This window comes from Dromiciops gliroides, chromosome 3 (genome assembly GCF_019393635.1).
Source record: "Dromiciops gliroides isolate mDroGli1 chromosome 3, mDroGli1.pri, whole genome shotgun sequence".
Taxonomy (NCBI): Eukaryota; Metazoa; Chordata; class Mammalia; order Microbiotheria; family Microbiotheriidae; genus Dromiciops; species Dromiciops gliroides.
Genome location: NC_057863.1, coordinates 626,765,638 through 626,786,116, shown reverse-complemented (window position 1 = coordinate 626,786,116; position 20,479 = coordinate 626,765,638). Strand labels below are relative to the sequence as shown.

The 20,479-nt window shown below is 40.8% G+C and overlaps 1 protein-coding gene across 2 annotated transcripts in view; it reads right to left on the bottom strand.

Annotated features, from left to right (window-relative positions):
- RERE (arginine-glutamic acid dipeptide repeats) overlaps positions 1-18,985 on the bottom strand; it is a 583,895-nt gene extending 564,910 nt beyond the window's left edge. Inside the window, exon 1 of one of the 2 annotated variants that reach the window (XM_043991371.1) lies at positions 18,427-18,985. The gene's annotated coding sequence lies outside the window, so the exon portion shown is untranslated. The remainder of the gene's footprint in view (positions 1-18,426) is intronic. The other variant, XM_043991372.1, reaches the window with a different exon arrangement.
- Positions 18,986-20,479: the final 1,494 nt, after the last annotated feature.

The window sequence follows — 20,479 nt, the reverse complement described above, 5'->3', positions numbered from 1 at the left end:
GAGTAATATTCTAAATATATTTGGTACAGAGCTTTCTTTAATATCAATTGTAAGAATCTACTTATAAGGCAATAGTTAATTTATAGAAAACTTCACAGAAAAAAATTTTTTTTTAATTATAGTATGTATTTTGCTTTCATGGAATATAAAAGCCAAATCAGCTAAGGGTTTATTGGTTTAGTTTATTTAATCAGCTTTCTATATGCATCAAAACCTAATCTCGGGGCAGCTAGGTGGAACAGTGGATAAAGCACTGGGCCTGGATTCAGGAGGACCTGAGTTCAAATCCAGCCTCAGACACTTGACACTTACTAGCTGTGTGAGCCTGGTAGAGTCACTTAACCCTCACTGCCCTGCAAAAATTAAAAAAACAAACAAAAAAACCCTCTAATCTCCTGTAACTTCCACAGAGTTTGATATAATAATTTCGATTTAATTCAAACATTTGTTAAGCAGCTCCTATGTGCAAATCACTACTCTAAGTGCTGAGAGGTTCCGAAGACAAAAAGAAACAGAGTTCCTGTTCTCAAAAAATGTACAATCTAACTGAGTAAAGAAACAATCCAAACTGCTATTAAAAAAAAATTTTTTTTTAATCTGATGCTTTCTGTCTTGGGGAGGAGAGAGGGAAGGGAGGGAGGGAGGGAGAAAATTTTGGAAATCAAAATCTTATAAAAACAAATGTTGAAAACTGTTTTTACATGTAACTGGAAAATAATTAAATATTTTTATGATTTTAAAAAACCCTGAGAAGGGATTTATTAAAGGGAGAGGGTGAGGAGGATGAAGTGAAATAAGGAAAAGTTTCATGGGGAAGGTGGCACTCGAAATGGATCTTGAAGTATTTCAACTAATTAATGAAGATAATCCAAGAGTTACAAGATTCTAAAGTTCCCTTAGGGGGCAGCTAGGTGGCAGCTAGGTGGCGCAGTGGATAAAGCACTAGCTCTGGATTCAGGAGTACCTGAGTTCAAATCCAACCTCAGACATTTGACACTTCCTAGCTGTGTGACCCTGGGCAAGTCACTTAACCCCCATTGCCCTGCAAAAAAATAAAAATAAAATAAAGTTCCTTTAGAATCAAAGAAAAATAACATTGCATCTGCTAGAGTGTCAAGCAGTCAACAAGTATTTATTAAGGGGTCTTCTATCCTCCAGATACTGTGCAAAGCTCTCAGGATACAAAGAAAGACCAAAGACTCTGGAGGATCTCCCAGGATAATGGGGGAGATAATATGCAAACAGCTACACACAAACAAGCTATAGACGGGCTAAACTGGAGATGATCAACAGAGGGAAATCACTAGAATTGAGAGGGCTTGGGGGGAAAGGCTTCCTGTAGAAGCTGGGATTTTAGCACGAACCTGAAGGAAGCCAGGGAAGCCTGAAGGTAGAAGGTAGAGGTGAGGAGGGAAAGCATTCCCAGCATGGGGAGTTGCAGGTTATGAAGGGCTCTGAATGCTAGAGGATTTTATATAGAATCTTAGAGGTGTCAGAAAGCCACTGAAGTTGACTGAGTAGGGGATGTGGTGAGGTCAAATCTGTGCTTTAGGTAGATCCACAACTGAGTGGAGTATGGGATAGATTGAGGACAGACTTGAAGCAAGGAGAACAATCAGTAGGCTACTGCAATAGTTGTGAAGTAATGAGGGTTTTGTGGCAGTATTAGAGAAGAGAAAGGGGCACATTGTTGTAAAGGTAGAAATAGATGGGATAGAGTAGAGGGGAAGAGAGGGAGAGAAAGAAAAAGGAAGGGAAGAGCTAAGGATGACACCTAGGTTGCAAGCCTGACAGACTGGGAAGATGGTGCCCTCAACAGTAATAGCAAAATTCTGAAGGGAGGGTGATTTGGAGGGAAAAGATAATGAGTTCAGTTGTAGACATGTCTAGCTATAAATATGTCTGTGGGACATTCAATTCCAGATGTACAACAGGCAAATAGGAAATATATATCTGGAGTTTAGGAGAGGTTGGGGCTTAAGAAATCTGACAATCGGGGCAGCTAGATGGCACAGTGGATAGAGCACCGGCCCTGGAGTCAGGAGTACATGAGTTCAAATCCGGCCTCAGACACTCAACACTTACTAGCTGTGTGACCCTGGGCAAGTCACTTAACCCCAATTGCCTCACTTAAAAAAAAAAAAAAGAAATCTGACAATCGGCGCAGCTAGGTGACGCAGTGGATAGAGCACCGGCCCTGGAATCAGGAGTACTTGATTTCAAATCCAGCCTCAGACACTTAACTAGCTGTGTGACCCTGGGCAAGCCACTTAACCCCAACTGCCTCACTAAAAAAAAGAAAGAAAGAAACCTGACAATCATCAGTATAGAAATTATTGTTGAATCCAAAATTGATGAGATAACAAGTGAAATAGTATACAGAAAGAAAAGGACCCAAGGACAGAGCCCTGGTAGACATCCAGAATTGTCTGGGCAAAAATACAGTATAGGAAAAGGAGTGGTCAGATAGGTAGGAGGTGAAACAGAAGAGAGCACTGTCATGAAAAGTTAGAGAATTATCAAAGAGATGAGGGTGATCAACAGTGTCAAAGGCTACAGAAAGGTCAAGAAGGATAAAGAATGAGAAATGACCAAGAGAATTGGTGATTAAGAGCTCACTAGTAACTTTGGAGAGGGAAGTTTCAGTTGGATGACTTGTTTGGAAGCCAGAGTGTAGAGTTAAAGAGTAAGAGGAAAATATAGACAAGCAGAAAAGGAAGGAGATAGGCACAATAAGGGAAGAAAGGTTCATTGTCAAATCTACTTTATGATGTTCTCATTTCTAAAACTGATCACCTGAGTATGAACTACATGGTTACAGTATTTAATTAAACTGATCACTCCATTCCCTAATACCAAATCACTGTGTCAAGTAACATTTATGAAGGACTGCTCTAAGATACAGATTAACACTGTTCTGATAATTACTTGGGCCATAGTTTCAATTTTTTACTTCTTTTTTTTTTTTTTTGGTGAGGCAATTGGGGTTAAGTGACTTGCCCAGGGTCACACAGCCAGTGTCAAACATCTGAGGCCGGATTTGAACTCAGGTACTCCTGATTCCAGGGATGGTGCTCTATCCACTGCGCCACCTAGCTGCCCCTCAATTTTTTACTTCTAATCAAAATGGTGAATATAGTACTTTTTAACTAACTACATTTTCACCAATCCTCATATTATCATTGTGTACATAATTTATCTCTCCCAATGAAATATAAACTCCAAGAGGGCAAGGATAGAATTGTATTCTTTGTATTCCCCAAAATGCCTTACTGAACACTTTAACAGGTGTTCAATAAATATTTGCTAAATGAAAATTTACACATTTGGCAGACAGAGTAGACAGAGTGAAAAGAATATGGGCTTTGAAGGAAGAAGGTCCAATTTAAACACTGGTTCTAAGCTCAGAGATGCACGACTGGAGCAAGTCCCTTTGTTTCTCTGGGCCTATTTCTTCATCTGTAAAACGGGACTAGACTAAAATGACCTTTATGGTTGCTTTCAGCTCTAGACTCCATGATGTGATACCATATTTTGGTGAAATATCATCACAATGAATTCAAAGAAACATTCTGGTTCCCCCCACCACCACCTTATATTCACATATTATGCCTAGAAGTCATAGGGTTGGGGCAGTTAGGGGGCACAGTGGATAGTGCACCAGCCCTGGAGTCAGGAGGTCTTGAGTTCAAATCCAGCCTCAGACATTTGACACTTACTGGCTGTGTGACCCTGGGCAAGTCACTTAACCCCAATTGACTCACTTAAAAAAAAAAAAAGAAGAAGCCATAGGGTTCCCTGGAATTTGTATTAAGAATTACATAAGGGAGGGCAGCTAGGTGGTGCAGTGGATAAAGCACTGGCCTTGAATTTAGGAGGACCTGAATTCAAATGCAGCCTCAGACACTTGACACTAGCTGTGTGACCCTGAGCTAGTCACTTAACCCCAATTGCCCCACAAAAAAAAGAAAAAAAGAAAAAAGAATTACATAAGGGGCAGCTAGGTGGTACAGTGGATAGAGCACCAGCCCTGGATTCAGAAGAACCTGAGTTCAAATCCGGCCTCAAGACACTTGACACTAGTTATGTGACCCTGAGCAAGTCACTTAACCCTCATTGCCCTGCAAAAAAAAACCCACAAACAAAAGAATTACATAAAAAATAAGCAGATGGATTTCAGAAAAACCTGCAAAGATATGAATTGATGCTGAGTGAAATGGGCAGAACCAAGAGAACATTGTACACAGTTATCAACAACACTGTGTGATGATCAACTGTGATAGACTTAATTCTTCTCAGCAATACAAATGATCCAAGACAATGCCAAAAGATTTTTGGTGGGAAAAAGTTCTCTACCTCCAGAAAAAGAACTATGGAGTCTGAATGCAGACTTCCACTTTTGTTGTTCCTTTTTTGTTGTTGTTGTTTCTTCTTTCTTGTGTTTTTGTTTTCCTTTTGTTCTGATTCTTCTCTTACATCATGAGTAATGTGGAAATATGTTTAACATGATTGTAATGTATAATCTATATCAGATTGTTTGCTGGCTTCGGTGGGGAGGGAAGGGAGGGTTGGAGAAAAATTTGGAACTCAAAAAATATCTTTACAAAATTTTTAAAATGTAATTTAATTTAATTTTTAAAAAATTCCAGATATTCCAGCAACTGCGTCTAGTAGAAGAAAAAGATGGTCCACATCTCAACTTTACTCCTTTTCACCCACTTGCTACAATTTTTTGTGTTTGATTTTCTTGGACAGCTTTAGAATTTAGATTTTCTTTTCCAAATAAGCAGCATGAATTTCGAGCACTTTCTGGTTCCCTAGCTATCCAATCCACTCTGACTGTTTCTACCGAGACTAAAAAGGTACAAGGGCCCTTACTCTTCCAAGAAGCTTTTGCAAAACGTCAGATTATATAGCCTGACTCCACACTAATTACTCAACCAGCTGTTTTCAGGTCTAACCTAGCCTCCCGGGGCATTTTTGCTTGGGATCAGTTATCATCAAGGTGAAGAGAAATAAAAACACAGGAGACTGAGCCTGCAGCAGCTAGGGTAGAAAGGTGTTATATTAAGTGTGTGTGTGTATGTACATATGTATGTACAAATACACAAGCACGTGTAAATGTCTATCTTCTCTATCAGTGTAAGAGAACACTCGATCTGGACATGGAGGACCAAGATTCCAATTTCAGCCTTGCTACTACCCTATATGACCTTAGCCAATTACCTTACCCATTGTGACCCTACTTCTTAACCTGTAAAATAAGAAGGAAGTTGAACATTTTGACTAAACAATCTCAAAGGTCCCTTTTAGCACTAAATCCCAGGCTCAGTAGAGCTGGATTACCTCACCCCAACTGTGCCCAGGCCCTCTGCTTTTGTTTGTTTCTCCTCTCCCAATTCAGCTTGTGGTCCAGGCCCTTTAACCTGTGGCTATATATTGCACATGAGACATGAATTACTCCAGCCCATAATGATCTTCTTCCGTTTCTGAATACATGGCACTCATCATGTTTCTAACACTTAATCATGTACTGTCTTGTATTCAGAGAATTTTATAGCTAGAAGGGACCTTAGAGAATATCTTGTGGAAATCTCTTTTTATTTATTGTGTTTGTTATTTAACTTCTATGCTTATGCTTTATCTACCCAGATAAATTTTCTCAGATTCTCAAGGTCAAGGACCATAGCACAGACTTCTCTGTATTACGTACCCCAACCAGTGACTTATATCAAAGGTTCACTGTTTACTGGGGAGTATTAACGGACCAGTGAGTTGTCTAAAAATGATCACCTTTATACATCTTGCAGTGGCTACACTGAGCTGAATAATCAGGTATAAAGGCACACCTTAGCACACCCAGACCTACCGCTCAAAAATACAAGTCCTACTCCTACAAAGTCATTTGAGAATTCCCAATGAATTAGGAATTTACTACATGGTGTATTCTGATTCCCTCAACTGTAGGCACTCACTGAATTTAGGAAGAGATAACCTGGGTTCAAATCTTGCCTCTGCCACTACTACCTGTGTGATGTTGGGCAGAGTCATGGGATGCACTGGAAAGAAGAAAGGCTCTGGAGACAGATAACAACCTAAGGTTCAAATCTCACCTCTCTTGCTTCCTGCTGGTGTGGCCTTGAACAACTCCCTTAATCACTCTGATCCTCAGTTTTCTCTTTTTTTTTTCTTTTCTTTTTTTTTTAAATAAGGGAGTTGGACTAATGGCCTCTAAAGGCTTTGCCAGGTCTAAATCTATGATCCTACAAATATCTCAAGAAATATTTTTTGCCTCTTACTTGAAAAGAGCTATATTAGGTGCTAGGGAATAAAAAAAACCAGATATAACACAAATAACTATGACACAGAAAGTATCAATAAATACAAAAGAATGGTCCAGGAAAAGTCAAATGAACAAGCACTTATTGAGGACCTACTATGTGCCAGGTACTGTAATAAGTGCTGGTAAAAAATGATATCTGATTCTCATAATAAAAGAGAGAGATAATGATGATAGGGACCCTTTGTAATCCATGGGCAAAAATCATCTATACTAATGACATCTTACAGCCAATGTCATCACATAGGTAAAACAGATGCACATATTGTTCTAACTTCCCTAAACAGAATCATTTTTATTATATAGTTTCAGGATTTCGAGCTAGAAGTGTCCCTAGAAGATCAACTAGTCCCATATTTATTTTACTGATGAGAAAACTGAGGCTTAGATGGGTCAAATGTTGTAAAATGGGTCACCCAAGTAGCAGAGCTGGCATTTAAACTCAATGGAGTCATCAGGCTTCCTTTTTCTTTGGCCCTCTACTTTAGGGTCAAATCGTTAACAGTTAGAAGGCATCTTTAAAATTATAATGGAAATAAATGAGGGAAATGTAGGTGATCCCCAATGTTCATCTAACATTGCTTAATTTAGACTTCCACTTTCAAGATTAAACTCATTTATTTAATGGTTTACTGATAGACTACCCTTATACCTGGTAGCCAAGAAGGGGGAAAGCAACTTGTTTTTTGAAAAGTACAGACTCAAGCTTCAAAGGTATGATTTTAAATTCCTATACTTGCTGCAGGAAAATTTACACGAGCTTAAGTATACAATTTTAATCTTAAGGAACTTGGGCTATCCCAATCATCCCCCAAACTCCCTTCTAAATTCAAAGAAAGCAAATAAAAGTATCTTCCTTGTTTTGATATAACACGAATACCACTTTCTACACATGAAATCTTTCCCGATTCCTTCCCTAACTGCTTACATTTGAGTACTCTATTTACTTTCTTTGCATTTGTTTCATTTGTAGTGAAAAATCAGGCCACCTTTTCAGAGAAAACATTTGACCGGCTGTACTGTATAACAGACCTGGAACAACACTACCTCCAAAGAGTTCATAAGTATTAGAGGGCAATGGAAAGGTGCATGTGGCTGTGAGCAAACCGCAACATAAAACCAAGTAAGGACTCTGACGAATAAGAGTAAAGATTGCCATCAAAAAATTGTGACAGAAATAACAGATGGGCTGTTCATGTAGCAAAATCAAAGGTTGACAGATGGACAACCAGAGTGCTCCACTGGTTTCTCCTCCGCCACAACCACCACCAAGTCAGGAGAAAGCAAGAAAGGCCTCCAGCATATTTATGGGTGTGAATTCCCTATAGCAAATTCAAAGCATGAAAAGGAGTCAAAGTCATCACCTCCTGTTTATACATATTCAATCTCTCCCTCTCCACTGGCTCCTTCCCCCATACCTACAAACATAGGCAAGGTCCCCCAATCCTAACTTTTCCCTTTGTCCATTCTAACTTTTTCCAGCTGTCCCCATCCCTTTCTTAGCCTTCCATTTCCAAATTTTCTGAGTCATCTACAAAAAGAAGGAAGTTCAGAAGAGAACATAGAACAATGTGTACAGTACCATGTTAAATTTCATGTATATTTTTTTCAAACCTGTTTTAAGACTTATTTTCATATATAATTCTCCTTTTCTGACTTTTGTGTAAGCAAATGTTCATGTATGGAGATTTTCTACCTTATCTAATTCATTTTTTTTCCTTTTTCTTTTGGGGTAAGGGAGGGGAAAGGCAATCGGCATTAAGTGACTTGCCCAGGGTCACAGAGATAATGTCTGAGGCCATATTTGAACTCAGGTCCTCCTAATTCCAGGGCCAGGGCTCTGTAAAGTTGCTATCTGTGAGGTGGCTAAAATTCTAGCTAGATTGTCTAAAAATCTAATGAGTGGTCGCCAATAAGTTAGAAGCTTTAGCAAGAGTCTAGACTTTCAACCATTTATTAAGGAGCATAAGAATTTGGTGAGGAGAGAGAAAGAGGCCAATACGCCTTCATCTATCTATCTAAGGGAGCCAGCATCTCTGCTCCACTCCACATATTATTATAAAGAAAACCAATTATATTAAAATAGTTGCCAAACTATTTTTAAAACAAGTTCATAGATTCCAAGTTAAGAACCTTTATTCTAATTATTCCCATCTTCTTTGTAACCATTTTATGTGGTTATTCCCCAAGGATCTGTCTTTAGCTCTTTTTTCTTGCTAAATAATTCTCTCCTTTGAGGATCTCATTCACTCAAATTGCTCCAACTACCACCTCTACTCAAATGACTGTCAAATCTCCATCTCCAATCCTAAATTCTCTCTCTTCTGAGTTTCCAATCCTAATTCCCTAAATGCTTGCTTCTCTAATTGTCTTACTAGCAACTCAAACTCACCATGTCTTTTCCCCTAAAACTATACCCCCTTCTGTGTTCTGGAGTTATATGAATGAAAGAAGCACTTATTAACTGCTTACTATGTGCCAATCTTTGACTAATCCCTCTCCTCCATGACATCTATCATTTATAACCTTTCTATTCCAACTGTTCCACCTTAGTCCAAGACCTCATTTCTAGATTATTATAGTGACCTAATAGATCTGTCCATCTCCATTGGCTAACCCTGCCTCCCAAGTCTTTCAGCCTTTCATCAGAATCATCTTTCTTACACATGGATCCAGAAATAACACTCCTGTGTTTTTAAAGATAAAATAGGGGGCAGCTAGGCAACCAGGGGATAAAGCACAGGCCCTGGATTCAGGAGGACCTGAATTCAAATTGGACCTCAGACACTTGACACTTATTAGTTGTGTGAACCTGGGCATATCCTTTAACCCTCACAGCCCAGCCAAAAAAAAAAAAGATTAGTTTTTATGTTAAACTTATTGCATTTTATGAGTTATATGTATAACTTTAACAGATTGGAGACCATTTTATAATCAGTATACAAAGTCTGCCCATTTTACAGGAATTTGATTGTGATTTTAGTACTTTCAATTATTCAAGAGGTTTATGGTGGTTGTACTTTTGCTTTTATATCGTACCATCTATGAACTGCTGCCAAGTCTTCAGTCAAGAACACAATCCCCAATGACATTGTTCCTGTGGGAAAATTCAGACTGCTTTATGATCTAGTTATGATATGATTTCCAGGATTAGATTGCAGCAAACTGAGGAACACCACCGTATATATTTTCTTTTATTAAGAATAATGCTGGCTAGCATTTATATAGTACTTTATGGTCTGCAAAGTGCTTTACAAATAGTATGTAAAGTGCTTCGCCAACCTTAAAGTATACTATATAAATGCTAGCTAGTGTAGTTATAGTTACAACAACTCTGGGAGGGAGGTGCTATTATTATTCCCACTTTACAGATGAGGCAAGTGAACTCAAGCTACTCTCCTGGAATCACCAGCTAGTGGTTATCTGAAGCCAAATTTAAATTTGGGTCTTTGCTGACTCTAGACCCAGTGTTCTGTGCCCTGTGGCACCACCTAACAACCCCAACTTTTCTGAAACATAACATTCTTTTGTTCTTTTCTTTTTTTTTCTTTTTTTTTTGGAGGGCAATGAGGGTCAAGTGATTTGCCCAGGGTCACACAGCTAGTGTCAAGTGTCTGAGGCTGGATTTGAACTCTGGTCCTCCTGAATCCAGGGTGGGTGCTTCATCCACTGCGCCACCCAGCTGCCCCCCATACCTAATTCTTAAAATACAAGTATACTTACTGTGTGGTCACATCACCAACTTTCCAATCTCCCACATTTGCAACCTCAACATTATTTTTCCTTGACTCCTAACTCTTCCTCACCCCTCCACCACCTCCTTCACCCCTCCACCACATATCCATTCATTTGTCAAATCTTGTTTCAATTTTCACATCATCTTTAACATCTAACTCCATCTGGCTACTCACAAAGCCACCACCTTATTCTGGAACCGCACCACCTGTAGCCTAGACTATTCCTGTATTCCTTCTTTTGATTGGTCTCCCAGACTTAGCTTTCCCCATTCCATTCTGCAGATACCACAAGTGATTTTCCTTAAGCATAAGGATCTATATAATCTCCCTAACCAATACACTCCAATGGTTCTCTGTTGCCTCTGTTTGGAGCATTTAAAGTCCTTTACAAAAGACCTGGCCCTTACCTACTTTTCCAACCTCGTTAATAGACACCAATCCTCTTCTTAAACTCTACATTTCAGCCAGACTGCCCTTTAGGTTGTTTCTCAAACACAAGGCTCCACTTCAATCCTCTCTGCCTTTATTTGGCCCTCTCCCATATCTGGAACGGACTCCGGTCATACTTCCAGTTCTAAGAATCTCTTGTCTAAGATTCAACTAAAAAGCACTATCCAGGCCCTCCCCCCACCCCAGATACTAGTGCCCTCCTTTCCAAAATTACCTTGCGTGTATTTTGTAGATAATCTGTCTACAGTTTCATGTAAATATTGTCCCTCCTGATAGAGTATAATTTCCTTGAGAGTAGGAACCATTTCATTTTTGTCTTTGTATCGCCAGGGCCTCCCACAAGGCCTGGCACACAGTAGATGCCTAATAAATACTCATTTGATCTAATTTGTCCCTGCTGTCAAAAGCAGTGCTTGTCCATTTTTTTTCCCCAACAGCAACATTCTGAGTCATGAGGTATTGAAGCACACTTAACATTTAAGTCACCGAGGCAGCTAGGTGGCGCAGTGGATAAAGCCCTGGAGTCAGGAGTACCTGGGTTCGGATCCGACCTCAGACACTTTAACACTTAACACTTACTAGCTGTGTGACCCTGGGCAAGTCACTTAACCCCAATTGCCTCACTAAAAAAAAAACAACAAAAAAAACATTTAAGTCACCAACAAAGAAGGGGTCCAGGATAATTGGGACCCCAGAACCATTATCCAGATCTTGAGATTCCTCCATTTTTCTTTCCTTCTCCTCCATGAATCTCTCACCTATTCTTTATCTCACCAGGAATCACAGGGAAGTAAGAGGCTTTGCATCTCTATCCACAGCACTGCTATTGTGATCAGCAAACTGTAGCTGGGGACAGGAGCTAAGGTACCAAGAAGCTGTGAAGTATGAGGAAGAGTTTCACTTGACACCAGCAAAACTAGAAGTACAGTAATGTGCTCTGGCACACCCTTTGAGAACCAATGCCTTAAAGAATTTACAAGTTAATGGGAGGAAGACCAATACTATAGTAGCTGTCTAGATTTGAAATGATTAAAGCCAGGATTAGAGGTTAGCTATATAAAAGGGAAGGAAAAACCTGAACAAAGAGATTGGGGGGGGGGGGGGGATCCATGTGAATCAATGACATGGGGGAATGAAGAATGTGGAGGTCAGAGAATTCATTCACATCATTTCATGAGAATGGAAGATAAAGGATTGTCGAGGCACAGTCCCAGAAGGCCAAGTTGAAGGGTTTGACCATCTTCTTACTATAATATTGCCTAAACTAGTCAAGAACTGAGCAAAACACCACGATACTGATATAATGACACAAGGTCAATGAGATACTAAAACTCTACTTACAGAGTTCTATAGGGCTGGAGAGATGATAAATCATTTGGAAAAGAAAGTGTTACCTACTGTCCTATTGTCACAAAGAGTGGTGTGGGTTTTTTTTAAATACATGCTATATGGGGCGGCTAGGTGGCACAGTGGATAGAGCACCAGCCCTGGAGTCAGGAGGACCTGAGTTCAAATCCGGTCTCAGACACTTAACACTTACTAGCTGTGTGACCCTGGGCAAGCCACTTAACCCCAATTGCCTCACACACACACAAAATACATGCTATAAAATTATATAGAAACAACAAAACTATTATAATCTAAAGAAGTCAGGATATGTGAATTAGATAGAATCTCCTAAAGGAATATTAGCTGATATATCAAATAAGGCAACAAGAGAACCACCACAGTAGAAAATATCAGAAAATACTGAAAGGAGAAAAATGCTAGGTTATAAGCTCAAGGAGAAAGGAACAAACCTCCAAGCCATGTGAAAAATCAGTTTATGGTTGAGCATTTCTTATGGTTCTTCTTGTCTGATGTGGATGCTCACCCTAAGGTCTTAAGAGAAAGAGGATTTGGCAGAGTCTTCTCAAATAGCAAGTGTTCTTTCATGAAATAGAGGACAAACTTTAAAAATCTATACTTTCAACTACTACTGGGAGTAAATACATGAACATGAGGCCTTTGAGTCCCTTATAAAATAGTATATATCATTGTTGGATCCAAAATATTATATATTAGCATAAGCACCTAATTCCAACAAATAATAAGGGGTTCCTAGTTCTTAAGACTAGGTTTCAGGGGCAGCTAGGTGGCGCAGTGGATAGAGCACCGGCCCTAGATTCAGGAGTACCTGAGTTCAAATCCGGCCTCAGACACTTTACACTTACTAGCTGTGTGACCCTGGGCAAGTCACTTAACCCCCATTGCCCCACAAAAAAAAAAAAAAAAAAGACTAGGTTTCCATTATCAACTGGGGTAGTCATCTTATATGTCAATACCCATAAAACATAAAATATTTTTAAACAATTATGTCAAAATCATACTAAAGGACATTTCAACCATATATCCAAAACATATACATTATTAACAGCAAAAAATATACTAATTATGAAATGTAAATGGTAAATAACAATAACCTGTGATCAAACATTAAATGTCAAACTGAGAATCTTTAATTTTTCTGAATATCTGGCTAAATATTCAGCTTATGTTTTTTACCTAAAATTCTTTAGAAAGACTGCAACACAAGTATTCAGTTGATGGAGCTATGAATTTGTCCATTCTAGAAAACAATTTGGATTTATGATTTTTAAAAAAGAGATAAAAATGTCCATACCCTTGTACCTACAGACCTTATTTGGGCAGACAACCCAAGGAGGGATCTGTCTTTGACAGAAAAGGTCCCATATGTGCCAAAATATTCATAGCAGCATTTGTGTTAGAAGAGTAATACCCATCAAATTGGGAATAAAATTTTAAAAGGTATGAAATGACAGAATATGAAGAATCTAGAGAAGCATGAAAAGATCTCTATGAACTGATGCAGAGTACAAGAAAAACAATTTATAGATTGACTCCAACAAAGTGGAAATAACAATGAAATAAAACTGAGCTGTATGATTATAATGAGCAAAATAATGAGCAAGGTAGGCCCCAGAGAAGAGTTGAGAAATGTGTATTTTCCTTCAGTGAACAAAAGGTACTCAGTGCTCTAGGTATACAGAGCACCCAGGATTCTGGGTGTAGGCCATGCATATAATCAGATAGGGGTAATGTGTTGGTTGATCATGCTGGACTTGTCCCCCCATCCCATTGCTTTCTTTTTTAATCTTTGTTACAAGAGATGGCTTGCTGGAAAGGGAAGAGGAGGGATATATTTAGAAATGAATGGGGAGCAGCTGGATAGCGCACCGGCCCTAGATTCAGGAGGACCTAAGTTCAAATTTGGGCTCAGACACTTGACACTTTATAGAACTTGAAAGTTAAGTCTTTAGAATATTTATCAAAATTTAATTAACTAAGTGGTCAAAACTGATCCAGGAGAAATTTCGAGTCAAAAGAAAAAAACCTATGATCAACTAGAGTATAACACCATCAGACATTTATCATACAAGACAATGGTATATTGTTTCTAGGTTGTTAGGGTTTGTTTGTTTGTTTGTTTTCAACTGGGGTTAAGTGACTTGCCCAGGGTCACACAGCTACTAAGTGTCAAATATCTGAGACCGGATTTGAACTCAGGTTCTCCTGAATCCAGGATCAGTGCTCTATCCACTGTGCCACCTAGCTGCCCCTTGTTAGGGTTTTTTTTAATTAAGTCTATAACCAGGTTTACATTAATGACCCACTGAAATTTTCTGCTACCTTAATCTCCAGATTTGCTACCAAAAAGAAAAGCAGTCAAAAGGAGTTAGTAGAACTTGCTACTCCTCGAAAAAAATGGTATACAAGTTATTTTATTCCTTAAAATATTTTTTGATTACTTAGATTCAATCAGAATATTAAAGATCTGAAATTAATTTTAAAAGTAATAAGTAGTTGGGGGCAGCTAGGTGGTACAGCGAATAAAGCACCGGCCCTGGATTCAGGAGGACCTGAGTTCAAATGCGGCCTCTGACACTTGACACTTACTAGCTGTGTGACCCTGGGCAAGTCACTTAACCCTCATTACCCTGCAAAAAAAAAAAAAGGTAATAAGTATTCGCTAAATCAATGCAATACACAGCCATATTTTAGAAAAGGGAAATCTAATTTTTTTGGAATGCCATGTTTCCTAATGTTTTAAAAATGTTGAATATTAGAAACAATTATTCCAGTGAATACCAAAATTATCAGAATTTTGTTTTCTTCTAATGACCTTAAAATTCTGGAGTCACTAAATTGAAGCTAAAAAACAAGAAACAAGCGAGTAACTTCACTGATTTAAATTATCTTTTACTTGTCTAGTCCTTAGTTACTTGGATTTCCTTTCAACTAAAGGAATACTTACACAGGATTTGATACATCGAACAACTACAACTACCCGACAGTAATTCTAATTGGGCAACAAAATGATCAATCAATCCCATTTTATTATACTTTTAACAGAAAATGCTTTGTAGTTTTAGATTTTTATCTTTTGCAAATGTTAAGTTTTAAAAGAAAAGCTAATCAAATTTACAAATAACTTTTCAAATACTGGCAGGGATAAGAAAGGAAAAGTTTATCCTATATACTCAAGTCCTTTTACCTCATTAAAATTCTAATCATTCTAATCACTCTAGTCTGTTCATTTCTTTAAAAGATACACTTAAAAAGGGTTAGTCTGTGTAATGTTCGTTTAAAAAAATCCTTTCTGGTATGTTTCTCTAGTCTACATTTTCTTTATTAGCTCAATAACTTTATCTTGGTTTGAAAAAATTTGGTGGTCTTGAGTACTTAGGCTGAAAAAGAGAAAACTGGTGGGGTGTGGGGTAGGAAAATGTTCACTGTCTTCATATATTTGAAGAGTTTTCAGGTGAACAACCTCTGCTTAGCCTTCAGAGGGCAGAAACATAACAGAGAGATGAAGGCATACTTCAGCTCAGTAAGGAAAAACGTCCTAATAAGAGTTCTCCAATAGTAAAACTGGATGCCTCCTGGGATAGTAACAACCCCTTCCCCATCACTGGGGGCCTTCAAGATCAGGCAGAATGGTTACTGCTTTGGATAGAGCAGAGTAGATTCAGACTTCAGGAATATTCCTCCTAATACTAAGCTCCTATGACACTCAGCAATTCACACACTACTATACCACTCCATCAAACTCTACAACTCAAATTTCTGCTTGACTCAAAGAATCACAGTATTGAGTTAAATTAATTTTGTTTATGCAAAGTAATGTTCTTACTGAAGTCCAGCCTTCTCAACCCAAAGACATGAGATTTCCACTTTGATTTAAACCATTTTCTACCTCCACACCTAAACCCAAGCACACTGAACCAAGCCTTATCATCCAGTGCTCAAACTGCTTTTTTCAATAGGCTTACTCTAACTCATCTAGAACCAAAATGAACCTAAAGAGCATTTACTCTTATTATTGAAAAGATTTAATTCAATTTCAACCTTCCTATTTACTATTTCTACAACCTAGAATTTGAATAATGAACGTCATTATTTTTGTTCCTTATTTTTCCAAGTGGCTCACTTCTTATAAAATGGTATAGATAATCAAATGAGGGCAGGACTTGAACAGTCACAATGTGTAAAACAGTTCCTCTCTTAACAGAGCAAAATCTTTTGTCAGTGGATAGACAATACTGTAATAAAATCTTTATGCCCAGCCTGTGTGCTAGCAGCATAGGCAGGTCACATTTGCAGGGCATTCAAGAGAAAATTAAGCTAAGGCATTATTCCCCTACACCACCCTTTTCATCTACACACTTCAAAGACATCACCAATAGAAGATGCTACCCATACCAAAACCAACCCAGAGCACAGGGCAATGGAAGCCCAGATGGTCTCTTTAAAGTCTGTCCCAACCCAACTTTCAAAGTGGCCTTTATACCCAGTCCCATAATCACAGGCCCAGATCTTTACTTATAACTGCTATTTACAAAAACTCGCATTTAAACAGCACACATACATAAATATGTACATAACAAACTTAGGGTTTAAACCTCACATACATACACATACACTCTTTCTCATCAAAGATTAACCCCAAATCTGGTATTAACAAGCTGTGCACTGCAAAACAATTAAGAAATCTCTTCTCTACCTAAAAAACAGTCATTGCAAAAATATGTCAAGGGGAGTTGATATTCCTATTCCCCCAAAAAAGTCAGGGGCAAATGAGAAGCCCAACATAAAGTGCACGATCCTATCTTCAAAAAAATAGCAACAGAGAACAGAACTAAGAAGGGTAAGCAGAAGGTGGAAGTGAAGAAGTCTGGATCTTTTTTCCTGCCCTTTAGTTTCTAATTTACTCTTTGACCTTTTTGATGACTATAGAAAAGGCCACATGAGAGAGGTAAAAGATGTGCTTAAGACAAATAGCACCCTTCCCTTCCCCCATTTTTCCTCTTCTTTTCTCCCAAAAAAGAGCTGTGTTTGTGCAAGCCTAGTCCCAAATATGGGAGAGAGAATGTGTGTGGAAGAACAATGAGCTCTCAGCCTGGGGAGAGAGAGAGAGAGAAAGAGAGAGAGAGAGAGAGAGAGAGAGAGAGAGAGAGAGAGAGAGAGAGAGAGAGAGAGAGTGTGTGTGTGTGTGTGTGTGTTCCCATGGACCTCAACAACAAGGAAATCAGCAAGCCAGCTCTCCACCTAGTCTAAGATACCAAAACAAAAACTGGTTTATAATTTACAGTAGAATAAACTCAGGGAACAAATCCAAGGAAAGAAATATTTACCCAGAGATCCAAAGATGTTTTTATTATCACACAGATCTATTCTCTCTCCCCTCCTCACCAACAGCCTAAGAATGAACAAGCCAATGTACACAAGGCAAAAAAGGTCTTCATTTTAAATTGAAAGCAATTATTAAAGCTGCAGCAAATCTAAACATAGGATACAATGATTTGCATAACATTAAAAGGTCTGTTCTGCAAACTATGAAGTTTCCCTTTTACTAGGTTTTTTTAAATAACAAAACAAAAATACTTAGGATAAGGCTATTTCACTACTCTTTCTTTCAAAAGTACTTTCTAAAATGCACCTTAAAATAGTAACACATACTGAAACATTTAAAGAACCCAGTCCCTCAAGGACACATATTTTGCTTGTCAATGTTATAAGTCTGTAATCCAGAAAAAATGCAAGCAAACCTTGGAAAAAAGGCAGAGGAAAATGACAATTCAACAATGAATCATTTTGTTTCCTTCTCAGAAACTTCTTAAACAACCAATTTCTGATGAAATGCAATGTGATGCGCCCCCCCCCTCGCAATACTACGGGGAAGTACTTATGTTCTTTCCACGTCCTTTCTTTAAAAAACAAACTAGAAGATAGCACCTCCAAAAAGAGTGCAAAACTGAAATATGACAGCCAGGTTTTTATTTAGATGTCTGTGACTGCTGATTCTGTATTATGTACAAATCACACAAAGCAGACTACAAATTTAAAGACACAGTACAAAGGGCAAACTGTTCCCTGATGGGAGGATGATAGTCAAGTTCCCCTCCACTAGCCCAGACTCTCCACATTCATTCAAGATATTCCCAGGCTGAACCATTTGGTTCCTTTTCCTCCCACAGGTCACAGTGATTCAGTCACAGAGATTAATTCAGCCATCGACATCTAAAACAAGAGCAGGAATAAAGGAGCAAAAGAAGGAAGCGAGTGGCACAGATAGATACATAGTTACTTTCCCCTCGATTAGGCCAAATGAAGTCCTTTGCCCTTTTAATCCTCACAATGGGTCGTCCCTGTACCCTCTTCACTTTCTCCAACTTACAGAACCCAGGCACCAATTCAGTAACAGCCCACCAATCTTGGGTTCCCACAGTCCAGGTGATTTACTCCCTGACCCCTAACTCCCCCACCCAAGGACCCCTCCCCAGCTCTTCGGTGGGGTGGGAGGACCATAAACAAGGAGGCGATGAGTTAGGGACTTACCTTTCCCTAATGTCCTACACCATTCAAAGGGGGTTTTGATGTGGCCCGGCTGCCTCTGAAAGTTGAAGGGGGGGGGTTAGGAGTGGGGGTGGAGGTGGTAATGTCTCGTTCAGGGGCAGCTGTGGGGACAGAGCTGGTAGGCTGGGAGAGGGGAATGAAAGGGTCTGTCGGGGGTGAGAGGGAAGGGAAGAGCTATGGGGTGCAGCCCCCCTTCCCTTGATCTTTAATGAGGTTTTAAACTAAGCCCCCCCCTCTCTCTCGGGGCTCAGGAGCCCGGAGGGATGACGCTTCAGAGGCAGGGCTCCAGGAGCATATCTTGTGGTTGGTTTCCAGGGGGAAGGGAGACAGAGGGGGAGGCTCCCCAGGAGGATGCAAAGTGTGGGGGGCAAGGGGGGGGTGTGATGGGGAGGATTATTTTTGAAAGGGGGGGGGCTTTTTCTTTCTTATTCTTTCTTAGACCAGGAGGGAAAATGAGGCAGAGACAATGTAAGAGAGAAGAGGAGGGAGGAGGAAGAGGAGGAGGAAGAGGAGGAGGAGGAGGAGCTGGAGGGAGGAAGGAAGGAGGCGGGGGCCACTGAGGGAACCACACTGAGGGTGAGTGTCCCCGCGCGCGCGCGCGCGCGCGTGGAGCAGAGGGCGTGCGGGGCGTGCGTGGGCGCGAGCGTGTGCGGCCGGCGAACGGACGGCGGCGGCGGCGGCGGCTGGGGCGGCTGGAGCGGAGGCGGCGGCTGAGGCGGCTGGGGTGGCCGGGGCTGAGGTGGCTAAAGCGGCGGCGGCTGCTGCGGCGGCGGCGGCTGCGGCTGAGGCAGCACCAGACCCTCCCCTCCCCCCGCCCCCGCCCCCCGGCGCGCGTCTGCCCAGGACCGGCCCACCTCCCAGTATCGAGCCTCCGCATTGGTCCAACCCGGGTCCATGACCCATGAGGAGGCTGGGCCAATAGAGGGAGGAGGGGACGAGGGCTTGGGATGGGACGGGATGGCGGCTGCGGCTCTCCTCTTGAAAAGAGAGGAGAGAAACAGCGAGAGGAGAGAAGAGAAAGGCAAAAAAGAAAGGAGACTTGGGGGAGAAGAGCTTGGAGAACCCGTGACGCCAGGGCTCGCGCTCGCAAGCTGGAGCAAGGGAGCGCGCGCGCGCGTCGCCGCGCGAGCCCCGGAGGTGTCTGCCGGGGAGGGGTGGGGGAGGGGCTCCTCCCTCCCGTCTCTGTTCTGTTCCTCCCTCCCCCTCGGGAGGGGGCGGGGCTGACCTCGTGCGCTCACCTTCTTAAACAACCCCCCCCCCCATACACTTACTCCTCGCCTCCTGTAGCCAGACGTGCCCAGCCCCCGCGCGTGCCCCACTTCCCCACCCCACTCGCGACCAACCGCTCCTCCTCCTCCTCCTCTGGGGGGTCGCGTCCCTCTAACCCCCTGCTCCCACCCAAAAAAACACCGCACTGAGGGCAACTCAAAACAAGGGATTTGTTGACTACACCACCCCCACCCCCACCCCCGCAGTGAGGACGGGGGTCGGGGGAGGGGATGGCGTTGGGAAGGAAAAGAAACCGCCCCCCACCCACCCCAAAAAAAAAGAACACAGCAAAGAATGACTAAGGGTATGCGATTTCTTGAGTTCTTTCCTCCCCAGGAGTAAGGAGTGGGTTATGATTTTGAGGAGAGTGACGTTGGAAAAAAAACCATTTATTTCCGCGCCCCCTCTTCGGGATGAGCAATGGGTTTTGGTTTTATTTAGAGTAAGTGGATGGGATGAGGAGAGGTCCGTTGGGAAAACTAAAAGCAACACTTACCCACACACACTCCTCAAAAAATGCACTAGAGGTGCAACCTTTGTTGAGATTGTTTGATTATCCTCTTCCAGAGGAGTAAAGGATGGGTCTTGTTTGCTTCAAAAAGGATACCCCAGTAAATAAAAGTAGCCCCCTCCAAAAAATTAAAAGAGCAAAACTCAGGATATGGTAGATTTGTTGACTGCCTCCACCTCAGAAATAAAGGATGGGTTTTAGAAGGGAGAAGGTCTGTAAAAATCAATGTTGGGATGGGAAACCCTTCCTCAAATC